Raw genomic sequence first — 7,433 nt, 5'->3', positions numbered from 1 at the left:
TATTTAAAATTTAACGTCCACTATAAATTATTAATTTGTTATCACTTATGAATATTTAATATTTAAATATTGATGGATTAATGAACAAAATAAAATTACTTTATTATTTTTTAGTAAGTCTAATAAATAAGTATATAAATGCGTTATATATCATGTTACCATCTATTTAATTACTTGTAATTTAATGGAATTTTAACGCTTAACTGTACAGTGTTATAATAATAATTATTATTAATATTAATATTTACTTTTAGGTGAAATATTAATTATAAATGTTTGTTTTTTTTTCTTTTTTTACATGTATATATAAATATATAAGTATCTAAAGACAGTGTACGGAGTTTTTATTTTATTAAATAATTAGTTCACTAGCAACCTTGCAGTCATTATGTGACTGCCGCAACTTGTGAACTATAAATAAATAAATTTTGCTTTATTAAATAATGACTTTTGTTAAATTGCACTGTACTTTCTTAAATATTGACGTTTTTAAATATATAAGCTCATCCCGATGTCACACTCATCAACAGCTTTCATTTGAGTACCCACATGCATTTTTGATATATTTTTCATATATTCATAAATATAATATATATAAATATATGAAAAATTGATGTGGGTACTCAAATGAAAGGTCTTAATGAGTGTAACTCCAGGATGAGCTTATATCGTTAAAAATATAATCAGTGGATAAAATACAACGTCGTTGCTTGATTATTCATATTTTTTAAGATATAAGCTCATCCTGATATTATACTCATCAAGAGCTTTCATTTGAGTATCCACATGCATTTTTGATATATTTTTCATATATATATATATATCGCGTTCCAGATGCCATAAGGGCGTATACCGGCAAAAGGTCCCGGTGAAAAGCCATAAGGAAGTATCTCGGGACCCATCTCGGATGCCATAAGGGCGTATAAAAAAAAATTTTTTGGTAATCGACGTATTTTTGTATGAAACGTGTAGCAATGCAAAAAAATTTTATATGCCCTTATGGCATCTGTAACGCGATATATATATATATATATATATATGCATATATATATATATATATATATATATATATATGAAATATTGATGTGGGTACTCAAATGAAAGGTCTTGATGAGTGTGACATCGGGATGAGCTTATATCTTTAAAAATGTCAATATTTCACAAGATACAAGGCCATTTTTTAATCACGTATCTGCACGGAGAAAAATTAATTATACTACCTACTATACAAAAATAGTAACTCCTACTATCTAAAATGGTAATAAAATAAATTAGTGACAAAATAATAGGTGGTATCGTTGACAATTGTAATAGTTACTATCAATAATGGTAACGATTACTATTGAAAATAATAATTGTAATTATTATAAATTATAACTGTTACAATCAAAGATGGTAACTGTAACCATCTCAGATTGTAAAAATTATGAAAGAAAAAATAATATAAATTTATTTAATTAAATCCTTTATTTACATCCATATTTTAGCTAATGTACATTTTTGCGTCATTGTGTATTTCAATTTTTTTAAATTTTGCAACCGCGCACACTAAATACGTTCCAAACTTTTTTTTTAATTTTTAAATTTATAACAAAGTTTTTTTTTAATTTCCGAAAATCATAAACAATCATATCGGTTACTTGGATTTTTTAATTTTTTAATTTTATACATTTTTGTAAAGAAAAAAACAAATTTTTTTTTCTTAATAGTCTTATGAACGTGGACTTGGCGCGATTTTTTTACAGTGAAACTGTTTTTGTTCGGATTAAATTAGCTTCTGGTATTTGTCCAATGTAATTATCATCATAATCATTTACTTTTGATGAGAACAGATTATTTGATTCATTTGCTTTCAAATCCGGGTACAACAAATCGTCAAATTCGTCAGAGAAAGTCATGATACCGGGTTCGTTTTGCTAAGTGTCCCAATTATTTAAGTCCCAATAATCACCTTGTCCGTAATTTTGTCCAACCAAGAGCATGGTACGTAGTTGCATCACGCTAATTGCATAAAACTTAGTTGTGTCAAGTAAATCATCTATAGAGCAAATAGGAATATTTTTCTTTTGAACCCGCACAGAAAACAAATTTATCAGTTTTGTAAATCCCAACGCCGATAGAAGGCATTATTGTGATACCTTTTGGATTTCCAAAATTCCAGTAATATTTCTTCTTCAACATTTCACATTTCACATAATTGCTGTGCAGCGTATACAAATATATCTAACAGTTTACAGATGCGGTTACAGCGTAAAATAAACTCGTGTGTTAGGTATATTTTTAAGATCCCAAGGTTTGAGCATGTTACGCCGTATTATAAGAGACTGGGTTGGCTCAAGCTGAAGGAAAGGAGGAATTATTTTATAGCGTGCCTTTTCTATAAGGAAATTGTAATGCATTACTGTCAGCAATTTGGTGGCAGGCTTGAATTTCTTCCGGTTGCGCTACGCAGAGGAGATGTGAGAGATGATTATTTGCGTTTACCGAGATCTACTTGTAGTATGTATGATAATTCCTTTCTTGTTCTTGGCATACGCATCTGGAATATGTTGCCGGTGGAGATTGTTAGGGTCCAAAATTACGAAATGTTTCGTAGTTTGTGCCGTGATTACTTTTTGCACGGTAATGATTAATTAAAATATTAACAGCATTACATTATTATTATGCTATAAACTAATGTTATATTATTTTATATTAGAACTACTGAACTTCATCATGCTACTGTATTATCATTTACTTTGTATTTACTGTACTTATTATTTTGTATTATTTGATGATGATCCTGAGGGAGCCTAGGCTCCAGGACTAAATAAATATTTATTTATCTATCTATCTATTTTAAGCTAAACAATCCGAAAGGAAAGTACAATACATCTTTGTGCAATATTTTATCTAAAATTACCTTTGCTGAATTGTATAAATTTCCAGGAACTTCAAGTATTTCATAAACAGCAGCGTACAAGTCTGGATATTTAATTTTATCAATCAATTCAATGTACTTAGAGTAGTTAACAATATTATTATCCAACATCGCGCCGCCATCTTTACGCAAAACGCCATATTTTTTATTTACTGTGTTATCAGTGTCGTCATACGACAAATACTTGCATGATTGTGTACTTTAATTTTTTTTAAAAGTCCTAGTAGATAGATTTTAGGAATTTCATAAAAAGTGAAATATTTTGTAACCACGCACACCAAGTAGGGGACGGACGGGCAAGACGGAGAGGGCGGGTAAAATGAATAATCGTTTTAAATCGCTGGTCGGTCGATAGAAACATTTTAGACAGCAATCTATCAATCTATTATGTAACTACACATACCGTTATCGATAAAGCATTGGTTTTGCATACTTGTGGGAATTTTTTTTATAAATATTGAAATTTAGGAAAAAAAAAAATTTTAAATCGTAAGTATACAGTACTTAGTTTAATGTTGTTAAGGACGATGCAGATTTGATTTTTTCTTCATATTCAGGACGCGGTTGATATTTTTGCGACGATTGTTTTGATTGAATCGTATTTTTTGCTCGACGGGCAGAAAGCGTCAACTTTTGGCCCGCTGCGCTAAACGAAAGTGCCGCTTTCTGCCTTCGTCGAGCAAAATAGTAGCCACTCCACGGAAGTAAATAAGAAAGCCTCCAGATCACATGTTTGTCAACCTCGGCTTCGCCTCGGCCGACAATTACATGTGATCTGAGACATTTTACTTTACTTCCCTAGGTGTGTAATATACTATTCAATTAGTATTCGTTTTACGCGACCTGAGTTTTTATTTTGCCCGCCCTGGTAGGGCAAAACGGATAATGTTGACTTTTTTTTTGTTTTTTAATTTCAAAGAGGAATTTCTTTGTTTTTATTTTTAATTATAAACTTCAATTACCCAACAAAATTATTAGCCAAAGTTAAGAATGGATATGATTGTAATATATATTTGTTATTTCATTTTCAAATTAACATATCCGTTTTGCCCGTCCTTCCCCTACGTTCCAAAATTCGTTTCTTTTAATTTTTAAATTTACAAAAAAATTTTTTTTAATTTCCGAAAATCATATACAACCATATCGGTATCTTGGATTTTTTAATTTTTTATTTTATATCTTTTTGTAAAGAAATTAATTTTTTTTTCCTTAATAGTCTTATGAACGTGAACTTGGCGCGATTTTTTTACAGTGAAACTGTTTTTTGCTCGGATTTCAGTATTTTCTGTAATTATAATAAAAATTGACAATTTTAATTTAAGGTAGTTGTAGCGTGATAGGCATTTCAACAGAAAATTATGAAATTTTTTTTATTGAAAGATAAATATATTAATAATTCACTACTAAAATTTCAGATCAATTGACCGCACCGTTTTTGAGTAATTAATTTTCGAAATTGTATCTTTTACACGTAGAGGTATAGAGAGATGTTAAAGTTAGTATGAAATGTTCCATACCACTCGAGTGGGCCAAAGATTTCATACTAACTTTATCATCTCTCTATACCGCTACGTGTAAAAGATGCAATTTCAAAAATTAATTACTCAAAAACGGTGCGGTCAATTGATCTGAAATTTTAGTAGTGAATTATTAATATATTTATCTTTCAATAAAAAAAATTTCATAATTTTCTGTTGAAATGCCTACACTGATAGAAGGATTTGCTTGTATTAAATAATATTTGTTAATCGTTAACAAATCATTTATTAGAAACCACTTTTTAGTATTGAACAAATATTTGTTAGTATTTAAAATGATTTGTTTGTATTTAATAAATCTGATATTCATTTATTAAATATTAATAAATCTTTTTAAATACTAAGGAATATTTTTTAAGGACTAACAAATGGCTTCTAATAAATTATTTGTTAAATATTAACAAATCTTTTTAATTATAAACAAATCCTTCTATCAGTGTATCACGCTACAATTACCTTAATACATTTCCGGTGGCAAACTATCCCCTTTAAGCTATAGTTTATGTAAAAGTTATTCTTGCGCCGCCTGGCGTGTGTAATTGCAACCTGTCAAATATCTTTTTTTCACCGTAGTTTCCCATCTATTCCCGTACAAAAATGGATTGATTACTTATCGATCACTGACTGATCAATCATCGATCACGGATTGATCAACAACTCATCGTTAATTGATCAATAATTGATCAGTCAGTAATCAACCACAGATCAATAAGAGATCACTTAAAGATCAATAACTGATCACTCTGAGGAGAATAATCTGATAGTGATCAATCAAAGATCAGTTAGAGATCACCCAGTAATCAATCAGCGACAATCTACAGATCACTCGGAGATATTATAAAAATTGTCCAGTGATGGGATAAAAATTGCTTGATACTGAAAATAAAATTTATTTAAAGTATTCTTGATAATATTTTTTTTTTATTTCAGCTATTACTTTTGTATTTATTTATTATATTTATAGTTATATATTCAGTAATGATTACTTTATAAAGGGCCAATCTTTTCTTGATAATTAAATGGCCACTGTGTGATTTTCATTTAAACACTGGACGATTTTTATGCGATTTCCGAATGATCTATAGGTTGTCGCTGATTGATCACTGGGTGATCTCTAACTGATCTCTGATTGATCACTATCAGATTATTCTCCTCAGAGTGATCAGATATTGATCTTTAACCCTGATAGCCACCTTACCTATAACTTACTGTCAATCTACATCCGCAATTTGAAGCAAACTTGACGGAAAGAGTTGGCAAAGCGAGCGATTACCTATTAGTTACCTATAACTTACTCTGCAAATAGACGTCAAAACTTGCTGTACAAGTATTTCCGTCAAATTGTAGTAGAGTTGAAAGGAAATTTAACTACAAGTTTGATTGTTAACTTGTATTCAAGTTGCGGCCGTAGATTTCCGTCAATTTGCTTACAACTGTTGTTGAGTGAAGAATTACCGCCAACTTGATGTATAAATTAACCGTAACTGCTGGAAGTCAACACTTACTGAGAAAGCGCTGGCTATCAGGGAAGTGATCTCTCATTGATCTATGGTTGATTACTGACTGATCAATTATTGATCAATTAACGATGAGTTGTTGATCAATCCGTAATCAATAATTGGTCAGTCAGTGATCAATGAGTGATCAATCCATTTTTGTACGGGTTATAAGATTAGTATGCATTCTTATATTATTTAGTCTCTGGCCGTCCGCTTTTTACATAAGAAAAAAGTTAAAATCTAAAAATCTGGGTCGCTATAGTTTGTGCTGATTATTTTTAGTAATTTTAAATAGAAATTATAAAGAATTGATAATAATCAAGTAATACGCGTAATAAAAAGCATGAACTACTATTATAAAATATCATATAAAAAAAAAAAAATCAAAATAAATTTGAAAAAAAATTTGTAACCTCAAAAAACCGTTCTGCTTACGGTATATACACACTCGGTAGTCTGGCTTGAGAACGGAACTTGGCGCCAGACTCTATCGAGTCTGTTGATAAAAACGGGCGTCGATATTTAATAAAAAATTAATAAATACTCTAAAAAATTACTTAATTATAATTTTTTTTTTTTTTTAATCAATTACACAATTTATTTTTTTCTTAAAAAACGAATGAGCGTTATGAGGCGTGCACTTTTGAATTTTCCAAACTTTTTTTTTAATTACTTATAACAAATCAATTACAGTAATAAAAATGCTTTTAAAGTTTTTAACTAATAATTTTATTTAATTTCCATAAGTCGAATTTTTTTATTAAATTATTTTCATAATATAATAATTTTATTGTTATAAAATAATAAAAACATTTCTATTGTCTGTTGACTTCAGTATCATCAAATTTGCACTATATTTTGAAAAAACTATTTTTAAAATGACACTCAAGTTAGCAGACGTCTAAAAATTTTTTAATTTTTTTTATTAATTAAATTACAACTAAAAAGATATTTGTAAAAAATTGCACTTATAGTTTTTCAAGTTTTTTACATGTGAAAATTTTTTTTTAATTGTTTAATTGAAATTTTTTCAATAAAAAATTTCTAAAAATTTTTAAATCCCGACTAACTTTATTTTCATATTTTTAAAACACATTTTTTTTATAAATTTTTTTTTTAAAATTCGCACTCATAATTTTTTAAATTTCTACATGTGAAATTTTTTATAACATTAAAGTTAGCAGTAACTTAACCATTTTTTAATTTTTTATACCAAATAAATTTTTTTCAAAAAATTATTTTTCCAAAATTTGCTTTTATTTTTTTAAAATTTTTACATGTCAATTTTTTTTTTGCCATAATTTATTTGTCTAAAAAAATTCTTAAAATTATTAAATATCTGCTAAATTAATTTTCATAATTTTTATACAAAATTTTTTCATAACAATTTAATTGTTATAAATATCAAAAGAATTAACAGATGTCTCTAGTAATAAATAATTAAAAAAAAAAAAAAATAAAAAATTTGAATTTCTC

The sequence above is a fragment of the Cotesia glomerata genome, linkage group LG9, assembly GCF_020080835.1.
Source record: "Cotesia glomerata isolate CgM1 linkage group LG9, MPM_Cglom_v2.3, whole genome shotgun sequence".
Taxonomy (NCBI): Eukaryota; Metazoa; Arthropoda; class Insecta; order Hymenoptera; family Braconidae; genus Cotesia; species Cotesia glomerata.
The sequence above is the reverse complement of the archived record's forward strand: the minus strand, read 5'-3'. Positions refer to the sequence as shown.